Source organism: Schistocerca americana, chromosome 6, assembly GCF_021461395.2.
Source record: "Schistocerca americana isolate TAMUIC-IGC-003095 chromosome 6, iqSchAmer2.1, whole genome shotgun sequence".
In the NCBI taxonomy this organism is placed as follows: domain Eukaryota; kingdom Metazoa; phylum Arthropoda; class Insecta; order Orthoptera; family Acrididae; genus Schistocerca; species Schistocerca americana.
In genome coordinates this window covers 492,059,088-492,084,879 of record NC_060124.1, presented here as the reverse complement: position 1 = coordinate 492,084,879, position 25,792 = coordinate 492,059,088, and the positions used below count along the sequence as shown (strand labels likewise).

Here is a 25,792-nt window from a genome sequence, read left to right as displayed (position 1 = left end):
AATTAGGGGTTGGATGAAAAGAGGTTGGAAGGATCGGACTGCCCGCTCTGTGCAACCAAAAATTTTTTTATAGAGAAACTGATGTAAGGAGTAGGAAATACTGAAGTTTTTCAGAATCAGTCCATTGCAGTGTAGTAGAGTAAGATCTGTTCTTCAGAATTTCTGACGTTAAAACAGTGTGCCGATCCGGGCCTCTAAAATGGAACCCTGCCTTCCAAAGACAATGTTCTTGTCTAATGAGCTATGCAGACACGACTTTCGACTCCACATCACACATCTACACAGAGTAAAATATTCGTTCTGGAAGCATCTCCGTACGCTGTGACTGAGCCAGTTCTCCGTGGTATCCAAGAGTGGTAGTCCCGCAACATGCGTTCAAGATCTTCTGAGAAGTTTGGGAAGAAGAAGAGAGACCCGCAGAGAATCGAAACTTGGCGCAGGGAGTTGCAACTGAACTTCAACATAAACAAATGTAACGTACATAGAGCCTAAGACCCGTTATTGTATGATTACACGGTTGCAGAACAATCACTGAAAGCAAATAGTTCCAGAAAACATGTAGGAGTCTGCGTACGGAGCGAGTTAAAGTGGAACGACCATATAAAATTAGTCGCGGGTAAGGCAGAAGCCAAACTGAGATTCATTTGAAGAATCCCCAGGAAATGTCGTTCGTCAGCGAACGAGTTAGCTGCCAGAACCCTCGTTCGACCAATACTTGAATATTGGTCTTCAGTGTGGTAGGTGTACCAGATAGAATTGATAGAAGAAGAAGGAAAGCTCCAAAACAGAGCAGCGAGTTTCGTTACAGATTCATTTAGTAAGACAGGAAGCGTCACGGAAATTATCAACCAATCCAGTGGCAGCCACCGCAAAAGTGGTTTTCTGCATCACAGTGTGGTTTACTGTCAAAAGTTTCGAGAGCGCATGTTTCCAGTGCGTTCCATCTTCCTAGATACACCTCACGAAAAGGCCATGAGGGTAAAATTAGATAGATTCAAGCCGACACGGAAGCTTCCGGCAATCGTTCTTTCCGCGGACCATGTACGATTGAAACGGGAATGGGGCAGCGGTGTGCAAAGTACCCTCCACCACACACCGAAAAGTGCCTTGCGAAGCATAATGTGGAAGTAGGTAGTCGCGAAAGTGAAGCTATGAGGGCAGATCGTGGGTTGTGCATGGATAGGTAAGTTACAGCGTCTAGAGTACCGGTTCCGCACGAAGTTCTAATCTGCCAGGAATTTTCGTTGTAGGATTTGTTATTTCTTACCTGTGCCGACTTATTTCTAAGATAAACACGCAGCGCGATACCAGTCAGTCAGATAGCGACCAGTGCGTAGGTGCGCCACGCATGCAGCTTACACTCTCCGACGTCGTGTGATCACTGGGCTGCCCAAGTGCCAACGTGTCAAGAGTGTGCGATGGGTATCTCTATGTAGGGAATACCACCACCACCAGAGCGAATTGCCGTGCGTAACGGCGTGTTGATGACATTGGCAGCCATCGATTACAGTTGTAACAAAGCCTAAATTGGCCACATCTGTATTTCTAAAGTGCTACACCAATGTTGCAGGTTGCTGGTATGACGACTCCCAGGGGCAACAAAAACTTGATCGAATGTAAGAATTTATAATGTCGTCATAATCTATTCATTAACAGGTGTAATCTTACGTTAAAGGTTTACTCAACGTTAAAGGTTTACTCCAATAAAGTCAAGCATTGAAGTTAGAAACTGTCTGCAGATTTCGGTGCTACGTAAGTCACGGCGCACAAGTTATCTAGAATATAGTCATCCAGTTTTTGAGACTGAGAGCACTTAGCGCCGTACAGCAAACTTAAAAACACACTATTTCAAACTGTTTCGAAACATTTTCTCACTGACACTCTCCTTTCTCCACAAAATAATGAAACGAAAAAAGGCTTACATACAAATTTTCGCCCTTCATGCAGGAAAATTAACGTATCGTGTATGACGCTATAATTAATTACATCTTTACTATCATTTTTTGAAAGACATCATGTTTACGCCAGTGACTGTTAAACTTTATATTTCCACTATTGCAATTTCGGCCTTAGGCCACTATCAAGTGCAGGTGTTTTGGCTTTAAGCCATGTCAACTTTATACACGCTGTTGTTGTTATGGTCTTCAGTCCTGAGACTGGTTTGATGCAGCTCTCCATGCTACTCTATCCTGTGCAAGCTGCTTCATCTCCCAGTACCTACTGCAACCTACATCCTTCTGAATCTGCTTAGTGTATTCGTCTCTTGGTCTCCCTCTACGATTTTTACCCTCCACGCTGCCCTCCAATACTAAATTGGTGATCCCTTGATGCCTCAGAACATGTCCTACCAACCGATTCCTCCTTCTGGTCAAGTTGTGCCACAAACTTCTCTTCTCCCCAATCCTATTCAAAACTATCTCATTAGTTATGTGATCTACCCATCTGATCTTCAGCATTCTTCTGTAGCACCACATTTCGAAAGCTTCTATTCTCTTCTTGTTCAAACTATTTATCGTCCATGTTTCACTTACATACATGGCTACACTCCATACAAATACTTTCAGGAACGACTTCCTGACACTTAAATCTATACTCGATGTTAACAAATATCTCTTCTTCAGAAACGCTTTCCTTGCCATTGCCAGTCTACATTTTATATCCTCTCTACTTCGACCAACATCAGTTATTTTGCTTCCCAAATAGCAAAACTACTTTAAGTGTCTCATTTCCTAATCTAATTCCCTCAGCATCACCCGACTTAATTCGACTACATTCCATTATCCTCGTTTTGCTTTTGTTGATGTTCATCTTATATCCTCGTTTCAAGACACTGTCCATTCCATTCAACTGCTCTTCCAAGTCCTTTGCTGTCTCTGACAGAATTACAATGACATCGGCGAACCTCAAAGTTTTTATTTCTTCTCCATGGATTTTAATACCTACTCCGAATTTTTCTTTTGTTTCCTTTACTGCTTGCTCAATATACAGATTGAATAACATCGGGGAGAGGCTACAACCCTGTCTTACTCCCTTCCCAACCACTGCTTCCCTTTCATGTCCCTCGACTCTTATAACTGCCATCTGGTTTCTGTACAAATTGTAAATAGCCTTTCGCTCCCTGTATTTTACCCCTGCCACCTTCAGAATTTGAAAGAGAGTATTCCAGTCAACATTTTCAAAAACTTTCTCTAAGTCTACAAATGCTAGAAACGTAGGTTTGCCTTTCCTTAATCTTTCTTCTAAGGTAAGTCGTAAGGTCTGTATTCCCTCACGTGTTCCAGTATTTCTACGGAATCCAAACTGATCTTCCCCGAGGTCGGCTTCTACTAGTTTTTCCATTCGTCTGTAAAGAATTCGTGTTAGTATTTTGCAGCTGTGGCTTATTAAACTGATTGTTCGGTGATTTTCACATCTGTCAACACCTGCTTCCTTTGGGATTGGAATTATTATATTCCTCTTGAAGTCTGAGGGTATTTCGCCTGTCTCGTACGTCTTGGTCACCAGATGGTAGAGTTTAGGCAGGACTGGCTCTCCCAAGGCCGTCAGTCGTTCCAATGGAATGTTGTCTATTCCGGGGGCCTTGTTTCGACTCAGGTCTTGCAGTGCTCTGTCAAACTCTTCACGCAGTATCGTATCTCCCATTTCATCTTCATCTACATCCTCTTCCATTTCCATAATATTGTCCTCAAGTACATCGCCCTTGTATGGACCCTCTATATACTCCTTCCACCTTTCTGCTTTCCCTTCTTTGCTTAGAACTGGGTTTCCATCTGAGCTCTTGATGTTCATACAAGTGGTTCTCTTATCTCCAAAGGTCTCTTTAATTTTTCTTTAGGCAGTATCTATCTTACCCCTAGTGAGATAAGCCTCTACATCCTTACCTTTGTGCTCTAGCCATCCCTGCTTAGCCATTTTTCACTTCCTGTCGATCTCATTTTTGAGGCTTTTGTATTCCTTTTTGTCTGCTTCATTTACTGCATTTTTATATTTTCTCCTTTCATCATTTAAATTCAATATTTCTTCTGTTACCCAAAGATTTCTACTAGCCCTCGTCTTTTTACCTGCTTGATCCTCTGCTGCCTTCACTACTTCATCCCTCAAAGCTACCCATTCTTCTTCTACTGTATTTCTTGCCCCCATTCCTGTCAATTGTTCCCTTATGCTCTCCCTGAAACTCTGTACAGTCTCTGGTTCTTTCAGTTTATCCAGGTCCCATCTCCTTAAATTCCCACCTTTTTGCAGTTTCTTCAGTTTTAATCTACAGGTCATAACCAATAGATTGTGGTCATAGTCCACATCCGCCCCTGGAAATGTCTTACAATTTAAAACCTGGTTCCTAAATCTCTACCGAGCGAGGTGGCGCAGTGGTTAGCACACTGGACTCGCATTCGGGAAGACGACGGTTCAATCCCGCGTCCGGCCATCCTGATTTAGGTTTTCCGTGATTTTCCTAAATCCCTCCTGGCAAATGCCGGGATGGTTCCTTTGAAAGGGCACGGCCGCCTTCCTTTCCCATCCTTCCCTACTCAGATGAGACCGATGACTTCGCTGTTTGGTCTCCTCCCGCAAACAAACCAACCTAATTCTCTGTCTTACCATTATATAATCTATCTGATACCTTTTAGTATCTCCAAGGTTCTTCCATGTATACAACCTTCTTTCATGATTCTTAAACCAAGTGTTAGCTATGATTAAGTTGTGCTCTGTGCAAAATTCTACGAGGCGGCTTCCTCTTTCATTTCTTAGCCCCAATCCATATTCACCTACTACGTTTCCTTCTCTCCATTTTCCTACACTCGAATTCCAGTCACCCATGACTATTAAATTTTCATCTCCCTTCACTATCTGAATAATTTCTTTTATTTCATCATACATTTCTTCAATTTCTTCGTCATCTGCAGAGGTAGTTGGCATATAAACTTGTACTACTGTAGTAGGTGTGGGCTTCGTATCTATCTTGGCCACAATAATGCGTTCCCTATGCTGTTTGTAGTAGCTTACCTGCATTCCTATTTTCCTATTCAGTATTAAACCTACTCCTGCATTACCCCTATTTGATTTTGTGTTTATAACCCTGTAGTCACCTGACCAGAAGTCTTGTTCCTCCTGCCACCGAACTTCACTAATTCCCACTATATCTAACTTTAACCTATCCATTTCCCTTTTTAAATTTTCTAACCTACCTGCCCGATTATGGGATCTGACATTCCACGCTCCGATTCTAGAACGCCAGTTTTCTTTCTCCTGATAACGACATCCTCTTGAGTAGTCCCCGCCCGGAGACCCGAATGGGGGACTATTTTAGCTCCGGAATATTTTACCAAAGAGGACGCCATCATCATTTAATCATACAGTAAAGCTGCATGCCGTCGGGAAAAATTACGGCCGTAGTTTCCCCTTGCTTTCATCCGTTCGCAGTAGCAGCACAGCAAGGCCGTTTTGGTTATTCTTACAAGGCCAGATCAGTCAATCATCCAGACTGTTGCCCTTGCAACTACTGAAAAGGCTGCTGCCCCTCTTCAGGAACCACACGTTTGTCTGGCCTCTCAGCAGATACCCCTCCGTTGTGGTTGTACCTACGGTACGGCTATCTGTGTCGCTGAGGCACGCAAGCCTCCCCACCAACGGCAACGTCCATAGTTCATGGGGGGATTTAAAAATTATAATAAGTGATTGCTAAACTTTTTATTTTATTATTTAAAAATTATAATAATAAAACAAAAAGTTTAGCAATCACTGGAGTGAATATGATGTCTTTCAAAAAAATTTACATGACTGTGAATCCCAGTTATGAAAAGTTAATCTGTACTATCACTTTTCTTCGCAACAAACTGTACGAACCACATCCAAATATACCATTGAACGTACCTGAAAAATTATATTATTGTTCGGCACAGCTCAGGGGGTATTACGTCATAAACATTGAGATGCATGAAAAACTGGCTTTTCTTCAAATGGAGCGCGAATTATGCAGACTATGCTCTTCCAGTGTTTGAGAATGAGAACATTTAGCTACTTCCAACAAACTTTAAACTTAATTTCAACCATTTAAAATAAAATTTCTGTTACACTTCCGTAACTGTTTTGGTTTTTGTCGTCTTCTTTAGTCATTGGGCGAATAATCCGAAATTAAAAAAAAAACAACATAATTAGGGCTTTGTGTTGTTAATTATAAACTTTTACATACTTAATATTACGTATTTAACACATTAATTGATTTGTAATCAGGCTCTTGAAGCTGTTTTATACAGAGAAAGCCGATCCTTTAAAAAATCGGTGTGGGAGTTGCTGGTTGCCGGAGATGACAGTTCGGTTACAGGCTGGACAACACCGCCAAGCTAAGAGACACGGTGGCATAAAGGTAAAAACTCATATTAGTTTCGTAGAAGAAAGGGGGCTGCTGAGAAAAGAAGCGCGATTCTTACAAAATAAAAGTAAAAACCCTTCAGAAACTGCATTTTTAACTTCTAACCATACTAATACTACCATTAGATAATAGGTAGTTGCTACGTAGAATGTACATAATTGAGAGAGAATAGTTCGTATGGGATTTGTATATAGTATTATGGTGTCATGCAAAAAATGGTTCAAATGGCTCTGAGCACTATGGGACTCAACTGCTGAGGTCATTAGTCCCCTAGAACTTAGAACTAGTTAAACCTAACTAACCTAAGGGCATCACAAACATCCATGCCCGAGGTAGGATTCGAACCTGCGACCGTAGCGGTCTTGCGGTTCCAGACTGCAGCGCCTTTAACCGCACGGCCACTTCGGCCGGCGGTGTCATGCAGGTAACGTTAAGATACATGTATACATGTGAATACTTTTTATATTAAGTTTCTTAGCATGTCCATATTGACTAATAACGCGAGGAAAACTTCGCGAATGGAAGGCACAGCGCTATTGGAAGCTTTCAGATCGCAGATCCAACAGTCATTGTCAGTTACAAGGAGAACTGCTGTGAAAAGAAGAAAAAGATCATGTTCCGGATTTATTTAAAAAGTGATACCGAATCGATACGCATATTTATATGGCTGGCCAGAATGCTAGATCGGTTACAAATATTCTATGTTTTTCCGGCCAAAGGGGCCGGGGAGGGGGCTCGAATGCAGTAGTTCATGCGTGTTGTATTCCTGTTGTTGCTACTGTACTGTTGATTTACATTTACGTCTCCACTCTGTAAGGTAACTTGCGGTGTATGTAGGAGAGTTCTTTGGGTAACACGTGCACTGCCCCACTCTCCTGTGCAACTCGCCGATGCTCTGCCGGAAGAATGATCGTTAGTAGACGTCTGTGCAGGCTCGAATATCTCTAATCTTGCCCTCACGGTCTTCTCGCGAGATAGACGTAAGAGGAAGCAATACATCAGTTGACTCTTCTAGGAACGTACGGTCTCGGAAATTTAACAGTAAATAACATCGTGATACACAACGGCTGTCTTTGTAGCGTCTGCCACAGGGAGTTGTGTGAGCGTCTCGGTAACGCATTCACTCTCCCTAACTGAACCTATAACGAAACGCGCTGTCTTTGTTGTCAGTCATGTCTGGCACTGATCTCTGAGGGACGAGCAGGATTCAAGCGTCCATCGAACGGGGATTTTGTAAGCCACTCTCTTCGTGGGATTTACTTCCTGAGAATTCCTTCAAAGACAGTATGTGTCATCTGGCTAACCTGCCACTAATTTTACGTGGGGTTTCACTTTAAACCGTTCCGTACGCCTACTCCAGATATTTAATGAACATTACTTGTTCCAGCGTTTATTCTGCTAATGTGTAAGCATGTACCTGCCGGAGTGGCCGAGCGGTTCTAGGCGCTACGGTCTGGCACCACGCGGCCGCTACGGTAGCAGGTTCGAATCCTGCCTCGGGTATGGATGTGTGTGATGTCTTTAGGTTAGTTAGGTTTAAGTAATTCGAAGTTCTAGGGGACTGATGACCTCAGATGTTAAGTCCCATAGTGCTGAGACCCATTTGAATTTGAACCTGATGTGCCGGCCGCGGTGGTCTAGCGGTTCTAGGCGCTCAGTCCGGAACCGCGCGACTGCTACGGTCGCAGGTTCGAATCCTGCTTCGGGCATGGATGTGTGTGATGTCCTTAGGTTAGTTAGGTTTAAGTAGTTCTAAGTTCTAGGGGACTGATGACCACAGATGTTAAGTCCCATAGTGCTCAGAGCCATTTGAACCATTCTTTTGAACCTGATGTCAAAAACATGTGTAAAGGTTCAACATGGTCATGTACCTAGGACGAAATTGAAATGTGGAAACGTTGCAATCGAGCTAATCTTGTCAATAGTGTATTTCATAGCCTGTCTGTTGCGTTATTAACCTACTACACACAATAATCAATAGGTCATATGAACGAAAACCGAAGTATGATCTGTTACGGCGTGAAGTCAGCGCCGGCACGCCAGTCAGGAACAACAGAGAAAAAAAGGCTGTGAGATCAGTCAATGGCACGCTGACCGACCTCCCTCCTGGACGACAACGCGACGCAGCGGCCGATAGATGAACGAGGACGTAAGCGCCGCGACCGACTGGTGGCAACCCACTTAGATATCAGCTTCAACGTTAGTCACTTCGTTAGCCGACGCATCGTAACCTATATCGTTAGTACTCTCTACGTTGCACAGACTTGTGTTTGTCTGTCGTGAAAAAGACTGATTATTTTGTATGTCCCCCATTGCTTGCCACACGTCTATCAGAGTTTGTAATGGTCATGTCTTGTAACAAAACCCATTAATACGAGTTGTTTGAGTGGCAGATTACTAGACACAATATGATCAAAAACCAGTTACGGTTAAATACATTTAAAAAAAGAAGTTATTGGAAACTAACACATATCTCCATCTTCAAGACGGGTGAAACTGTTACATTAAAGGCCGGTCTTTGGGACCGAGCGGTTCTAGACGCTTCAGTCTGGAACCGCGTGACTGCTACGGTGGCAGGTTCGAATCCTGCCTCGGGCATGGATGTGCATGTTGTCTTTAGGTTAGTTAGGTTTAAGTAGTTCGAAGTTCTAGGGGACTGATGACCTCAGATGTTAAGTCCCATAGTGCTCAGAGCCATTTGAATCATTTTGTTACACTAAAGAAACGCAGTTCATTTGCAAGTACCACATGTTCTTGGTAAAGAGACCTTCGTCTGTTTCAAAATAGAAAGTAGTGCACTATCGACGAAGCATGGGTTAACGCTCCACATGTTATGTAAGTGATTCTATGTATGTGTAGCCTTTTACTCACCGTACAGTTACGTACCTGAAGAATTAACAATGCATCCCAAATAGCTTTAATGTACCATACAACACTTAAGTGTGTAGAACGCGAAATATTTACAAATACTGCTCAAAACAGTGCATGTATATATGTATATTTATATACAACTGTACACACACACACATATATATGGAAGAAACAGCTTATGGCGTTCTCTATTGCACATTCCTTCTTGTGATTCTAGTCAGTTACTGAACAGAAGTACCGAGCAGAAAACGCGCTCTACTCTACCTACAACACTTTTCCCTACTTGTTGTGGGTTTCATGCAGACACAGTTCCGCTGCGTTACGGGTAACAGGTGTGGGAGCAAAATAGCGCGGCAGCTGGAAACGTATACCAAATATGAAGCAAGCAAGGCAGTGCGATTATCGTGGGAGAAGTGCATAAATTGCACACAAATTCGCCGTGAAATTGTGGCGGTTTATGGAACAAATGTACTGTCGCGTACAGCCGTTTGCGAAATGGTGTCAACGGTCTGACAAAGAACGCACGGACGTGGATGATGTTGATCGGGAAGGAAGGCCATTGCTATCGACCACAGACCGCAACGTCCTTCTAATCGAGGAACTGTTTTCGCAGCAATCGCAGAGTTTCCGACTATGAGGATGTTCAAATAGTGGGTGTCTAACAGCTCTGTAATCTAGGAGCGAATTATTATCCTCGACCGGTTGAACAATTGGTAGAATCTTTCGACCATTGTTTACAGAGACTTAATTACTGTTTTGAAGGAAAGTATCGCGTCTCTGTATCAGTTTGAAGTGTAGTGCAGCGTTTCATAAAAATCAGTTGATCTATAGCAATAAGTCCCTTCGTACAATAATGGGTCTTTTTGCCTATTTATCAACTACACGCTATGTTTACATTTGTTGAGGGTCAGTTCCGAGTACTCCACCAAGCGTCGATACTCTTCAGGTCCTGCACTTGCTTACAATTCCCTAACGTTGCGACTTCTATATACCAGGTGTAGAAGTAAGAAACCGGAATTTGGTTGTAATAATTACACGTTTGTTGTTTGAAACTAGTAAACAATATTTTATTCAAAATAATCTCCGTTGCTATTTATATATTTCTCCCACCTCTCTGGCAGGCTATGAATGCCACGCGAAGAAAACAGTTTTACTTTTGAAGGGGACAGGTCACCGAGCCATTTTCGTACATTTTCGTACGAACTGAAGCGTTGTTCAGCGAGAGCGTGTCCCAATGATGCGAATAGATGATAATCAGACGGAGCGAAGCATGAAGAATAAGTCGCATGCCCTAGTATTTCCCAACTGAACGCCAAAATTGTTTCACTGACTCATTTTGCTGTATGTGATGGAGTGTTATCATGAAACAATACGACTTTGTGTTGCCTTTTTCCATATTCCTGTCGTTTCTCAAGTAAATCGATCATTTGCTTTCAGTAGTGACCAGTGTTGATGGTTTCACCAGGTTTTAGCAGCACACCCTTCTTATCTCACCAAACACAGATCATTGTCTTCTTTGCAAAGCGATTTGCTCTTGCAGTAGATATAGATGGTTTGCCTGGATTTACCCATGATTTATGACGCTTAGGATTCTCAAAATATTTCAATTTTTCATCACCTGTCACTATTCGATGGAGAAACGACTTTCCTTTGTATTTGGCAAGCTGCGCTTCATAAGTGGTCTTCCAATTTGCTTGCTGTCTTTCATTCAGTTCATGCGGAACCCATTTTCCCACTTCCTGCCCCCTTCCCATCGCTTCCAACCGAAGAGAAACGGCTTTCTGTGTCTTAATCAATTGTTCCCCGAGTTCCTGTTGAGTGTCATCTTCATCCAGTAAGCCTTGCAATTCGTTGTCTTCGAACTTTTTCGGTGTGGTTCGTTTCTCACGTCAAACTCACCACTTTTGAATTTTTGAACCACTCGAAGCATTGTATTTTCCTAAGAGCACATTCGTCGAAAGCATCGACAAGCATTCGATGCGATTCTGCAGCAGATTTCTTCAAATGATAACAGAAAAGCAATGCTGTCCGCAAATCGTAGTTCGTAGGCACAAAACTCGACATGTTTACGGGTTTGGAACAGATACCGATGTATGTAACTTGGGTTACTATGTGTTGACATTCGTCTCAGCCGTCACAGGAAGCAGATGGCGCTGCAGACGCGATCTCACTGGCCCTACACTGACCGCTAGCAACATCTATAGTGAAATTCCGATTTCATACCTCTATACCTGGCACAGTACAGCATCATTCGCGAAATGCGTTTACGTATTTAAGGAATATGTGCTGCAAGCGTCACATTCGCAGATACACTGCACTCCGGGCACAACCCTCCGAGTAGCAGTAGAGTGTCACACATACCTCCCGGCGTCCACACGTGCGACATGTGCTCGTCACCCAACAAATGTGGACCTGTGCGATATGAAAAGCTCTGCGAGTTTTGCAACGGCGGATGCTGTGTTGTGTTGCACTCTCTGGAGAGTGACGCACCCCCTAAAACCCCCCGCCTCCCCCCCCCCCCCCCTACACACACTCGCATACACACTGAGAGACCGCCATACCCACGCAATTATGTGCGTCACGTCGCCACGAACTCCTTCGCAACGGAACGGCCAGCTATGCGCTTCCGGAACGACGGGTATTGTCGGGGCGTGGTCGCTGCCAGCACTTCCCATGATGTCACAACAGTCTTGTACCGCTACGCACTCTTTCACAATAGGGTACAGAGAACCAGAGATGGTAATTGTTTTTTCATTTTTAACTTTACGTACAACGTCCCTTTGTTGTTCGTCTGTCTATCCCTTTGTTAAGAACTCTTTTTCTCAGGCACGGGTAAAGGTAAAAACTTGCAATTTATGTCAGATACGAAGGTCTTCGGTCCCTTGGCAGCGTAGAAAAATTTAAGCTTCTAAGTCAGTGAAACTTTTTGCTCAAGGGCCAATACGGAAATTACGGGCCGACGCCTTTGGCTGCATGTGTACCGATCTTGTTATTAATTGGTAACCTAAAAAAATTAGTATCCTGTAAGCCCCCAATAGATAATTTACACTAAGGCCGCGATAAGTTGACCACCGACCCTTTCGTACTGATGGTTAAGAGTCGGCACTATTCGGAACACTTAGTGTCGACTGTTCTGTGTTTCTTATCGCTGCCTCCCTAAGCGACCCCAAAGTTGTAACGCTGGCGAAGTGTTGTTGTGATGTGTGTTTGAGCGGACGATTCATTGGTTAAGAACAGTCACTGTACCATATTTGCACTGATCAGCCAGAACATTATGACCACCGGCACACTATCGATATTAACAGGTCCAGGCGATAGCAGCGTCACCTGGCGAGGAATGACGGCTAGTCAGGTGCATATAGTATAAGTGAGCATATTGTGTATGTGTAGAATGGGGAAGGCGCGCGATCTATCTGAGTTTGACCGTGGGCAGATTGTGATGGCCCGGAAGCTCGGCAAGAGCATTTCGGAAACTGCACGACTTGGATTGTCGAGGACTGCTGTGGTGAGTTTCTCAACACGTAGCGAAACCAAAGTGAAACCAGGTCCATCGTGGGGTGGGGCGGCCACACCTCAGTACAGGTGTCGGACGTCGTAGGCTGGGCAGACTGGTAAAACAGGACAGGTGGCGAACTCTGGCAGAAGTAACATCATACTTTAATGCTGGGTTGAGTGCAAGTGTTTATGACCACACCGTACACCGAACACTCCAAACGATGGGCCTTCGCAGCCGGCGGCCCATGCATGTGGCAATGTTAACACCACGACGTCGGCAACTACGACTGAAATGGGCTCGTGACTATCCGCACTTGACATTGGCGCAGTGGCAGAGCGTTGCATGGTGTGATGAACACCTACACGTTCTTTATCATGACGATGGGAGGGCGCGAATCCGTCGTCTTCCAGGGAAACACCTGCTTGACACCTCTGCATCTGGTCGGAGACAAGCTGGCGGCGGTTCTAGGCGCTTCAGTCTGGAACCCCTTTACCGCTACGGTCGCAGGTTCGTCTCCTGCATCGGGCATGGATGTGTGTGATGTCCTCATGTTAATTAGGTTTAAGTAGTTCTACGTTCTAGGGGACTGATGACCTCAGATGTTAAGTCCCATAGTGCTCAGAGCCATTTGAACCATTTTGAGCAAGCTGGCGGCGGCTCCATTATGCTTTGGGATAACATCCATGTTGGCATTCATGGGTGCAATGGAGCTCATGCAAGGCCCCGTAATGGCTAGGGAGCACTGGTTGCAGACCACGTACAACACTTCATGACGATCATGTTTCCCCTACGGCAGTGGCATTTTTCATCAAGATAATGCGCCATGTCACAAGGCCAAGAGTGTGATGGAGTGGTTCGAGCAACACAGTGGCGAGTTCCAACTGACGTGCTGGCCCACCCAACTCGCCAGATCTGAACCCGATCGAACCCGTCTGGGACGTGACTGGACGTGGTGGCGTCAGAGCTCAAGAGCTCATCGCCCCCCCCCCCCCCCCCCGTCCTCGGAATTTACGGGAGTTAGGTGACTTGCCTATGCAGATGTGGTGCAAACTTACTCTAGCGACGTACCAAGGCCTCATTGGTTCCATGCCACAACGCGTCGCCGCTGTTATCCGTGCCAAAATTGGACAATTTGGCTACTAGGTAGGTGGCCATATTGTTCTGTCTGATCACTATGTCATTTTTCTTCTTTTCATGCATTGTACTACAGCAGTGAACCGCTGCTGAATTCGGTCGTCTACCTAATGCTTATTCGCAAATGCATGTTACTGTTGAATAATGTACTTATATGGATATGGTGTGTGTTCTTTCGGACATGTCCGAACGAAAAGACACCATTGATGACCTGCAGCCGTGTAGATGAAATTAGGATTATATATTAATACCTTCAGCTGCTGTCGGGAGTTGATATATATCAATGGGGACAGGTGAAAATGTGCGCTCCGACCTGGACTCGAACCCGGGATCTCCTGCTTACATGTCCGAAAGAACAGACACCATATCCATATAAGTATATAGTTCTGGGAATACCGGCCATGACCTTCCTCTTGTGTGCGGATGCACACATATTAGCCGAACTCTTACGGAACTTGGTAAGAATGTCTTCCATGAGTAATGAGTGTATTGGGTAGGGACACTTCGAATGTAGTGTGTGGACATATAAGGTGAGAATGTGGGACTCGCGGGAGGTGTGCGCGAGATAGTCCCTGCAGTCGCACTATTGTCTATGCCCTCGGTGGCTCAGCTGGATAGAGCGTCTGCCATGTCAGCAGGAGATCCCGGGTTCGAGTCCCGGTCGGGGCATACATTTTCAACATGTCCCCATTTATATATATATATATATATCAACGCCCGTCAGTAGCTGAAGGTATTAACACATAATTCTAATTTCGCTGTTGAATAAGGTTGTCTACCTCATGCTTATTCGCAAATCCATGTTACTTTCATGTCGATATTCCTATGCTAGCAGCTACTTCGTACCTTCGCTCACGCACTTGACTTATGAGCAGTGAAAGTACTGGCAGAGAAACCGCAAAGCATTCTCCTTCTCACACTCTGTACCCCCACAGGAGCTGTGCTGATTTCCTCTGTGTCCTGAGGTAAGAGGCCAACTTTACTCAGTCTACGGCCAAATTAACCAACGTCAGTTAAAATTAAACACATCTTGAAATATTATTGTCTCTGAAAGTATTTTTGTTTGTTACTGAGCTTGAAAAATTACACACTTATGAAGTTCATAACGTTAGTGGATGTTTTTGGATTCGGCTGTTGCTAAATGCATATTACGATCATGTTCAGAAAAAAAGAGAACACCTTGAACGACTAGAGATAGGACGTTCAGATTCACAGGACGTGTACACGTACATTAGCATCTGAACGATGTCAGCCTGCGGCATCAGTGTCAACATCAATGTCCCTGCGCAACACCAGCTACCAGTATAATGTGCCTGCGGCTGTCGTTCTCGCTGTAAACCGAAAGTAATACATCAGTGTGACTTGAGCAGACGTGCTGGATGTTGGTAAAGCTGTGAGGACGGGGCGAAAGACAAAGGTCCCGCGTTCGAGTCTCGGTCCGGCACACAGTTTTAATCTGTCGAGAATATGATACATCCACCCGGGAAACTGCTCCTCATGTGGGATGAAGCATTCGGCAGCGCAACGGATGTGTGTAGAACGGTTTACGGAAGGCCGTAGAGCACGGCGAGATGCATCAGGTCGCTTGACCCAGACCACCCCACGACAAGATCGACACCTCATCCGAATGGCACTGCAGGACACATCTGCGTCCTCCTTGGCTCTGGTGCAACAGTAGAACAGTGTATCACATCGTACACTATCAGGGGTGACAGTCCGACACCGTCTATTACGGCACGGATTACATACGTGTCATCCACTTTTGACGAATATGCAGTAATATGCTAGACGGCAATGGTGGATGGAACGACGTCAATGGGGAGAGGAAACATCAGGTAGTGTTTTCAGATGACTCCAGCCGCAGACAGGGGGAGCGGCGTCGCAATGACTGCATTCACGCATGACATACAGCGCCAGCTTAAGGCCTTATTGTATGGGGTGCAAGTCACAATTAGTGCGTAACCAGGGCACTGTCACCGGGGTGACCTACGTGAATGGCGTCCCGTGACCCGTAGCCATGCCCTTTCTGCACAACGCCCCAGCCGCCATTTTTCGGCGATACAACGCTCGACCACGTGTTGCTGCACGAACACGTGCCTTCTTGGTGTCACAGGATATTAGCCATTTGGTCTGGTCCTCCAGATCACCTGACTTGTCCCTATGGGGTATGGTGAAAGGACGGGTTCAGTGCTGTGACCCAATACCAACCACCACAGACGAAGTTTTGAACCAAGTGAATGCAGCATGCATGGCTAGACCACAGAACGCCATTCGCGCCTTATATGCTTCGATGCTGTCACGCATGGGAATGTTATCAGGGCCTATGGCGGACCCTGTTCCTACTAGGAAACAGGACACATCCCAATTCTGTTGCAGACAGGCACCAGAATACAGCATATCTGTATTGTAAAATCAACGTATTTTATTAAATGAATTACATCCACTAAAGTGGATCGCTATGGTCGAAATGAATGGAGCTGCAGTGATACGAACTGATATCAGCGCTTACCATTCAGATATGCTGAACTGCCGTGCAGTAAAGCAGTGGTGATAGTTGTAAATTGGTGCCACCGCGCGATTCTAACTCAGATTTCTTGCATTTCGCGAACAGTCATAACGATGCCGGTAACTACTGAATCCCTTTAATGGACGTCATAGCTAATTTCCTGGTACTAGCAACGTTACCCGCTGCTTCTATTATTTCTTAAACCATTGTCCGTCAGTGGTACAAATTTACTTGCTCCCTATCGGCCGATAGATGAAACGATAGAGTAGTCTATATTATTATGTACTGCACGCACTTTTGGGCGCTTTTTGTTAATGCCACTTGTCGTTGTTTTCAAATTATATACGTGAATTACTTGGCTGCTAAGTGTCGAAGGCATCAATGATAAGTCAGAAAACGCACAAAATAATCATCATTGCGCCACTAAAACGACGTACGAAGTTCTTCACCTGCTTGTATTTGCACACATACGGTCATGGAGAAAAGTATTGTACCGTTGTTCATGTAAAATACCTATACTTATTTGAACTAAAGATCACAACCAGGTATGTTATTTGGTAAACTAACAGTATTGTATTTCCTTCCTAATCTATACATATAAAATGATTAACTAGCCTTCTGCAAACAGTAAATAAAAATTCTGTACCATATGGCTTCATACAGTGGGTAAAAAAAGATCCAAACATACAAAAAAAATTACTATGTGCATAAACGTAATGACAATGTAAATACTTTGCAGACAAAATGGTTCAAATGGCTCTGAGCACTATGGGACTTAACATCTGTGGTCATCAGTCCCCTAGAACTTAGAACTACTTAAACCTAACTAACCTAAGGACATCACACACATCCATGCCCGAGGCAGGATTCGAACCTGCGACCGTAGCAGTCGCGCGGCTCCGGACTGAGCGCCTAGAACCGCGAGACCACCGCGGCCGGCCTTTGCAGACAGTCTGTAGTGTTGGCAGAAGAGCCAACACCGTGTTACTAGAGGAGGCCGAAATGCACGCGTTTTAGCTGACTCAGGCTGGCGTGAGAAGGGAAGAACTATACTGACGTGAGGTCTGAAACGTGACAAGGAATTAGAATTCAGAAAGCGGACGTAATTAGTTTCATACTTAACTTTAATCCATTATGATGAACGTCGCTCTTGACGGTACATGATTCACAATATTGTCTGTTCAGAATTCATTCTAATTACTGAATATGGCGCCTTGCTAGGTCGTAGCAAATGACGTAGCTGAAGGCTATGCTGAAGTGTCGTCTCGGCAAATGACAGCGTGTGTAGAGAGTGAACCATCGCTAGCAAAGTCGGCTGTACAATTGGGGCGAGTGCTAGTGAGTCTCTCTAGACTAGACCTGCCGTGTGGCGGCGCTCGGTCTGTAATCACTGATAGTGGCGACACGCGTGTCCGACGTATACTAACGGACCGCGGCCGATTTAAAGGTTGCCACCTAGCAAGTGTTCTGTCTGGCGGTGATACCACACAGTCCTCCTCTGTGCTATCACTTCTGTTACTTAAAAAAGAACAAATCCATTACCGCCAATTTATCTTTCTTTTCTTTATTCCTTGTGTGAAGTAAACACTCACTTCCACTAGGTCGCGTTCGTCCATTTTGTCGCAGTAATGTGAGTCCGTGGCTGGCCGCTGTGGCCGAGCGGTTCTAGGCGCTTCAGTCCGGAACCGCGCGACCGCACGGTCGCAGGTTCGAATCCTGCCTCGGGCATGGATGTGTGTGATGCCCTTAGGTTAGTTAGGTTTAAGTAGTTCTAAGTTCTAGGGGACTGATGACCTCAGATGTTAAGTCCCATAGTGCTCAGAGACATTTGAACCATTTTTTTCGCAGCGTAAACACTTCCAGCCCGCAAACATTGTTCGGCGATAGTGGCCGGTAATATTGAGTACATGTGGCTGTACACACACACACACACACTCAGAAGGAGAGAGAGAGAGGGAGAAAGCCAAATCTCGCATCTCAGTTATCGAGCACGCTGACGGTCCTAGGTGCACACGGTGTCCGTGGGTGGTAGAACCGGAACGTCGATATCTTATACACTTTGGTGCCAGCATGCACCAGCGGCGGAAAAACCTGTTCGCGCCGCGATTTGTCGTGTTTGCGTGCCGGGCGCCTGTGCATCACGCTTTCACCGCTACCACTGCGAGCCCTTTGGTGTGGGAGTCGGTATCCTTCGTGCCAGGAGGTGAGAGGTCGCTTCTGGACCGCCACCAGTCGTGCTGGCACGTAGCACACACACACACACACACACACACACACACACACACACACACACACACAGCCTGTCTACGTAGTGCGCTACTGTTCTCCCAACACTTCCCCTGCTGTCTCGTCATTATACTGGTTGTTATATACTCCATGCTGCTTCCATTCTTTTCGTAATGTGTCCCTGTCGTGTCCACGCCCTCCTCCGTCCAATCCCAGCAGAATCACTTGATTTTTTTTCCATCGTACATACCACCTTTCACATTGGCATCATTTTTACGAACTGCCTTCTTTTCATCGATCAGAGATTTGTTTGCTACTTCTGATTCTGATGGTTGCTATCTTACTAACTAAGAGTGAGGCAACTAGTCCAGATGTCAGCACGGTAGGATGGTTTCACTGACGCTACCTGTTAACCAGATTAAATATTTATCCGTCACTGAGGCCAGGTTCAGCCTCAAGGTCGTTATCTCAAGTGCCTGTCTTGAGGCAGCGTAAGTAACTCACGGCGAGCAAATTACACAGGCTACATTCACCCAGTTCGTTGCATTCGACGTGCACGTGACGTAAAAATAAAGGTTTTACTCACTCCTCACCAGGGTAAGCTAATTCAAGACTTATACTATTGTCCACAGCTCGTGGTCTAGTGGCTAGCGTTGCTTTCTTTGGATCACGGAGTGCCACGTTCGATTCCCGGCCGGGTTGGGCATTTTATCTGCCCGGGGTCTGGGTGTTTGTGTTGTAGTCATCATTTCGTCATTATCATTATCATTCTTAACAGTGGCTTGATTGGGCTGTGTCAAAAGTGGACTGGGTAAACATTGGAACTTTGTACGGACGCTGAGGACCTCACAGTTGAGCGCCCCGCAAACCATACATCATCGTCATCCATTATTGTGTCCACAGGAATTTTTGATCATTTAACTTTTGGACAAATATAGTTGCTTTTAAAACAAATCTTAACGTTAAACATTTTTCAAATCAAAGAATAATTGTTTTTGGACATTTTTACTGTATTTCGGTTACATAAAAAAAGGTTATAGTTAATTCATGCAGTGCAACAACACTCGAGTTACCGGAGCTCTATAAAATAATAAAAGGTTAATACTAAATTAAAAGGCAAAACAGCTAAGGAACAAGAGCACACAAGCACCGGAGGTGTTAACTAATTTATTATGTGACGACAGTAATAAATTTTTACTTATTGGGAGCTGTCAGATTAAACCTTCTTATTTCCTAAAAACTATTTACAGTTTTAAAAAATCGATTCTCTATCTTGACATTTGAGCCTCTTTAGAGCCCAAGTGCTGTAATCCATTTTCACTTATTTTTTAGATAGAGTTGGGATCTTGCTGAGCAAGTGGCATTCTGTTAATAGAGCAAATGGTGTAATTCGTGACTCGCATAGCCGTCGCATACATAGCAGCACAGATTTCTGCTATAAACACTCTGGTGGCAGCTAAAGCATTAATTATCTCGGAAGAAAAATAATGTTACACCAGCTCTGCTCTAAGAGGATCATATGTTGACCCGTTCTATACAGTATCTGCCGTGAGTAATGAATGAAAAATTTAAAGGAAGGTGATAACAGAACATGTAGGAACCTGTTACAGCAAACTAACTGTGTCATTATACATCTATTATAATCCAATGCAATTGTTTTCAAACAGAAGGCACAAATACTCTTTTCTCAACAGTTATTTCAAAGCCTAATATGTAGAAAGCAAAGCAAAGCCCTACTTTATGGCCCAAACGGGCGAATCGGTACCGTCCGACCGCCGTGTCATCCTCTGCCAGTGACGTCATTCGGCATTTGGAGGTTCATGGGGTAGATGCACCGCTTTCCCTGCCGTTTTCGGCTTTCTTTGAATTCTGAGTAGCTACTTCTCACTCAGGCAGCTCGTCAGTTGGCATCACGAGGCCGGATCCACTGCGTTCCAGCCTTCTCACTAAGAAAAAATCCTTGGCAGTACCCAGAATCGAACACAGGTCCTCCACATAGCAGCCAAAAACGCCGTCCACTGTGCTGTGGATGGGAACGATATGTGAAAACAAATTTCATATAAATCGACGTTCTTGTGACTATAACGGACAACTCGGAAGAGACTGTTATGAGACATTTATGAGAACTACATTTAACGAAGAACGTCACCTGTCAGTGAAATAAATGAGGCCATCTGCATAGTCAGTCTCACCAACTACGAGATGTATAAGGGGCAGCCACATGGAAACGTGACAGGTCGAAAAAAAGTAAGGGATCTGTTCAAAAGTAATCGCCATAATTGTTAATACACTTATCCCACTGTGGGACAAGACGGTCATTGTTTTCATAGAAAAATGTTTGCGATTGCCTACGGAGCTATGATTGTACCCAGGCACATACGTCTTCGCTCATAGCAAATCGAGGGCCACGAATGTCTCTCTGCAGGACTTTAGAAATATGGAAATCGCATATGGGAGACTGGACTATATGGGGATGTGTAAGGGCTCCCCATCGGAACTTCTGCAGAGAAGTCGAAGCAACAGGCTCGGCTGTTTCGGGAAAGTCGTGATGACCTTTTTCTTTGATTGCAAGAGCCATTTCCTCATTTACTTTCAGGAGAACGCCACCACAGTTAACGCACAGTGGTACGTGGATCTCTGGCAAAAATATAAGCGCGCCATCAAGTCCAAACGCCCAGGGAAGTTGACGGAAGTCATTTTTATGTTGCAAAATAATTCCTGCCCACCTGTTGACAAAATTGTTTCGACTACGCCTCAGACGTTTCGCTGGGAAGCCCTTACACATTCTTCATACAGTCGCGATCTCTCCCCATGTGATTTCCATATTTTTGGAGCCCTGAAGAAAGACATTTGTGGGCGTCGATTTGTATTGGGTGAAGATGGGTACTTCTGTGTAGAGTCATTCTTCAAACCGCAAACATTTTTCCGAGAAGGCGTTGACCGTCTTGTCCAACACTGGGGTAAACGTATTAATAATTATGGTTCTTACTTTTGAAATAATTCACAGTTGACTTGCATTTTTCTGTATGTCTCTTATAAATTTTGGCGAAAGTATACTGCCCCCGTCACATAATTCCAGACAAACAATTCCGAAAGCTTTGTTGTATTTGTAGTTTTAAATGTGTCCATCGGCAGTGCTTGAAATTCCACCTTCTGCACTACTATTTAACGACTGTATATTAGAGAAGTCTTGTCACGGAACAGATGTAGTAGCCGATAGCACGAGATCTGTGTCATAGGCTTGCGTCTGCAGGTTATGTTCCGGCTGGCTGCCTTCACTATTTGTCATTCACTCGAGTATTATGCGGATGTGTAGGGGAAACAAACCCGTAATGCTCAGATAAAGCATTAGTAGTGTTCTGCTTGACACAGTCAAGTCGTTTAAATATTTGGGCATAACGTTGTAAAGCGATATGAAATGGAACGACGAGGCTATGTGTGTTGGTGTTGTACACGAAGTGCCACTGGACTGTGCCCGGCTGACTTCGGAATGCGCTGGGGGTTATATAAAATGAGGGATTGGGGTTGTGTGTGTGTTTTCTGTGTGTAAGTTTGTCCGTGGTGTTTTATGTATGTGTTATAGGTCTCTAAACAGGCGTGTAAGGGTTAATTTTGGACGTTTCTGAGAAGCTTCTGGTGGTTCGTTTCCTACATATTGTATGAGAAAGTGGGGCGAAGTTTGTGTGTTTTGTGGATTTTTCCTGAATGAGTGTGTAGATGGTGGGTTGGCCTAGGAGGCTCTAATGTGTGTGTTAGGGACGTATCTGCCAGCGCCAGACATGACGCGGAATACTTTGTTTTGGAGACGTTGCAGTCGGGAATGCGCTGTATCCGGCGCCATAGACCACACCTCCGAGCGATATAGGATGACCGGAAGTATGAACTGGTGCCAGAGAAGGAGTTCGCATTGGATGGTGATACCATCACCTTTCAGGAGCGGATATAGCTTACAGAAGAGGGCGCAGCCCTTATTTGCAGCAGTAGTTGGGTGCCTGTTCCAAGTTAAGCGGCGATCTATTTCGACCCCAAGGTAAACGATTTGTGTTTCGCCAGGTTAGCTCTCGGCCGTCAGTTGTGAGTTGGCGATTCGGGAGTTTGATCTTAGGGGTGAAATAGATCGCTTGGCACTTAGCAGGATTGAATTTGATCTTCCAGCGGTTGCACCACTGGGTAATTTTGTCAAGATGTTGCTGGAGATGGCGGTGTATGAGGAGGAGGCTGCTACTGCTTCTGTATATTGCCGTATCGTCGGCATACAGAGCAATTTCTCCGTCCAACTGCCTAGGGATGTCATTCGTTTTTATGGTATAGAGGACAGGACCCAAAACCGAGCCCTGCGGGACCCCTGCCGCAACCTGTCGTGTCTGGCTGGGCTTGTCTCCGCTCCTGTAAGGAAGGAGTCTATGATCCGGGTTATATGAGCTGGGCACCCTATTTGATCAAGTTTGTATATTAGGCCATCGTGCCAGACGCGGTCAAATCCTTTCTCTGTGTCTAGGAACACTGCTCCTGTTGCGTCTCTCCTTGCCCTGGCCAGACAAATGTGTTCTACCAGGCGAAGGGATTGTTGGATAGTGGAGTGCCCAGCGCGGAAACCAAACTGTTCAGGCATAAGGATGTTGAAATGGGACGAGCATGTGAGGATTGTGGTAGGGAAGGCAAATAGTGGCCTTCTCTTTCTCTAAGTGTAGTTCATCTGTAAAGGAGACCACGTTTAGGACGCTACTACGGCGTGTTCTAAAGTACTGCTCGGGTGTTTGGGATCCGTACGAGGTCAGATTAAAGGAAGAAATCGAAGCAGTTCAGAGATGGGCGGCTAGATTTCTCACTAGTAGGTTCAAACAGCACACAAGTGTTACGGGTATGCTTCGGGAACTCAAATGGGAGTCCCTGGAGGGAAGGCAACATTCTTATCGAGGAGCACTACTGAGAAAATTTAGAGAACCGGCATTTGAAGCTGACTGCAGGACGATTCTACTTCCTGGAGCGTACGAGGTCTCTTCAAAAAATTCCGGAACATTCGTAATATCGCGCCAATGGTGTGTTGGAGCGAAATATACGAGGGTCACTCCAAAAGAAATCCACACTATTTTCGTAAAAATACAGTTTTTATTCTGAATGTGTGAAAGTTTTACAGTGTGTAGATACATCATTCCCGCTTGTTTTCAAACTTGATTCAACCTGTTCCCGTGAGTGGCGCCGTCACAGCGTGTCTTCAATATGGCTGCTACACTTGATGTTCGTCAGAAGCAAAGTGCTGTCATAGAATTCCTGTGCTGTGAAAACGAGACAGTGGGAAACATCCACAAGAGGTTGAAAAAGATCTATGGAGATGCTGCTGTCGATCGCAGTACAGTTAGTCGGTGAGCAAGCAGGTTACGTGATGAAAACGGGCACGGCAATATTGAGGATTGTCCTCGCAGCGGCAGGCCTCGTACTGCACACAATCCAGACCATGTGCAGAGAGTTAACGAATTGGTGACTGCTGACAGACGCATCACAGTGAACGAATTGTCACGCTACGTTGGGATAAGGGAAGGAAGTGTTTGCAGAATACTGAAAGTGTTGGCGTTAAAAAAGGTTTGTGCCAGCTGGGTTCCCAGGATGTTGACAGTGGCTCACAAAGAAACAAGGAAAACGGTATGCAGCGAACTTTTGGAACAGTACGAGAATGGTGGAGATGAATTTCTTGGAAGAATTGTGACAGCTGATGAAACATGGCTCCATCAGAGACGAAGAGGCAATCAGTGTAGTGGCATCATGCAAATTCACCCAAGAAAAAAAAATTCAAAACCACACGTCCCGCTGGAAAAGCTATGGCTACGGTGTTTTTCGATTCCGAAGGACTCTTGCTTGTGAACCTCATGCCAAGTGGAACCACCATAAATTCTGAAGCATATGTGACGCCACTGAAGAAACTTCAAGCTCGACTGAGTCGTGTTCGACCATATCGGCAAAAGCAGGATGTTTTGCTGTTGCATCAAAATGCACAGCCACATATCAGTCAAAATACCGTGGAAGCGATCACAAAACTCGGATGGACTCAACTGAAACACCCGCCTTACAGTCCTGACCTGGTTCCATGTGACTATCATCTCTTTGGGAAACTGAAAGACTCTCTTCGTGGAACAAGATTTGAAGATGTGCACGCTGCCAAACAGTGGCTCCAACAGGTTGGTCCAGAATTTTACCGTGCGGGTATATAGGCGCTGGTTCCAAGATGGCGTAAGGCAGTTGAGAGGGATGGAAATTATGTGGAGAATTGAAAATATTGTTCCTAAAGGATGTATCTACACAGTGTAAAACTTTCAAACGTGTGGAATAAAAGATAGATTTTAAAAAAAATAGTGTGCATTTCTTTTGGAGTGACCCTCGTGGTTGGCACCCCTGCATACGCCTGTGTTTCATGAGTAACTGCTGGAAGTTTCATTGGTAAATATCTGTTAGTTATTGCTCAGTGCTGTATTCAGTAGAATGTTGTGTCGCATAGTTTGCGAATTTCGAGATGGCATTGTTAGAGGAGCAATGCGTCTGCATTAAGTTTTGTGTGAAACTGTAAGACAACCTTTACTGGGAAACACCAAATGATGCATGAAGCCTTATTTCCAAAGTTGAAAACCCCGTTGAAAGGACGAAGATTTGCGACGATAGGCGAGATACGAGGGTCACTCCAAAAGAAATGACCATTATTTTTTTTTAAATCCATCTTTTATTCCACATGTTTGAAAGTTTTACAATGAGTAGATACATCCTTTGGGAACAATATTTTCATTTCTCCACATAATTTTCATCCCTCTCAACTGCCTTACGCCATCTTGGAATCACCGCCTGTATACCCGCACGGTAACATTCTGGACCAACCTGTTGGAGCCACTGTTTGGCAGCGTGCACAAGGGTGTCATTGTCTTCAAACCTTGTTCCACGAAGAGAGTCTTTCAGTTTCCCAAAGAGATGATAGTCACATGGAGCCAGGTCAGGACTGTAAGGCGGGTGTTTCAATGTTGTCCATCCGAGTTGTGATCCCTTCGATGGTTTTTTGACTAATATGTAGCCGTCTATTGCCGTGCAACAGCAAAACATCTTGCTTCTGCCGATGTGGTCGAACACGATTCAGTCGAGCTGGAAGTTTCTTCAGTGTCGTCACATATGCATCAGAGTTTATGGTGGTTCCACTTGGCATGATGTTCAAAAG

General features: G+C 44.8%; 1 protein-coding gene and 1 non-coding gene across 2 annotated transcripts in view; both read left to right on the top strand.

Moving 5' to 3' along the window:
• The window catches only part of LOC124619490, an 880,976-nt gene that overhangs the window by 605,335 nt on the left and 249,849 nt on the right, over positions 1-25,792 (top strand). The gene's annotated exons all lie outside the window — the stretch shown is intronic.
• Positions 14,463-14,537, top strand: Trnat-ugu. The gene has a single exon. It is a non-coding gene; the product is annotated as a tRNA-Thr (tRNA).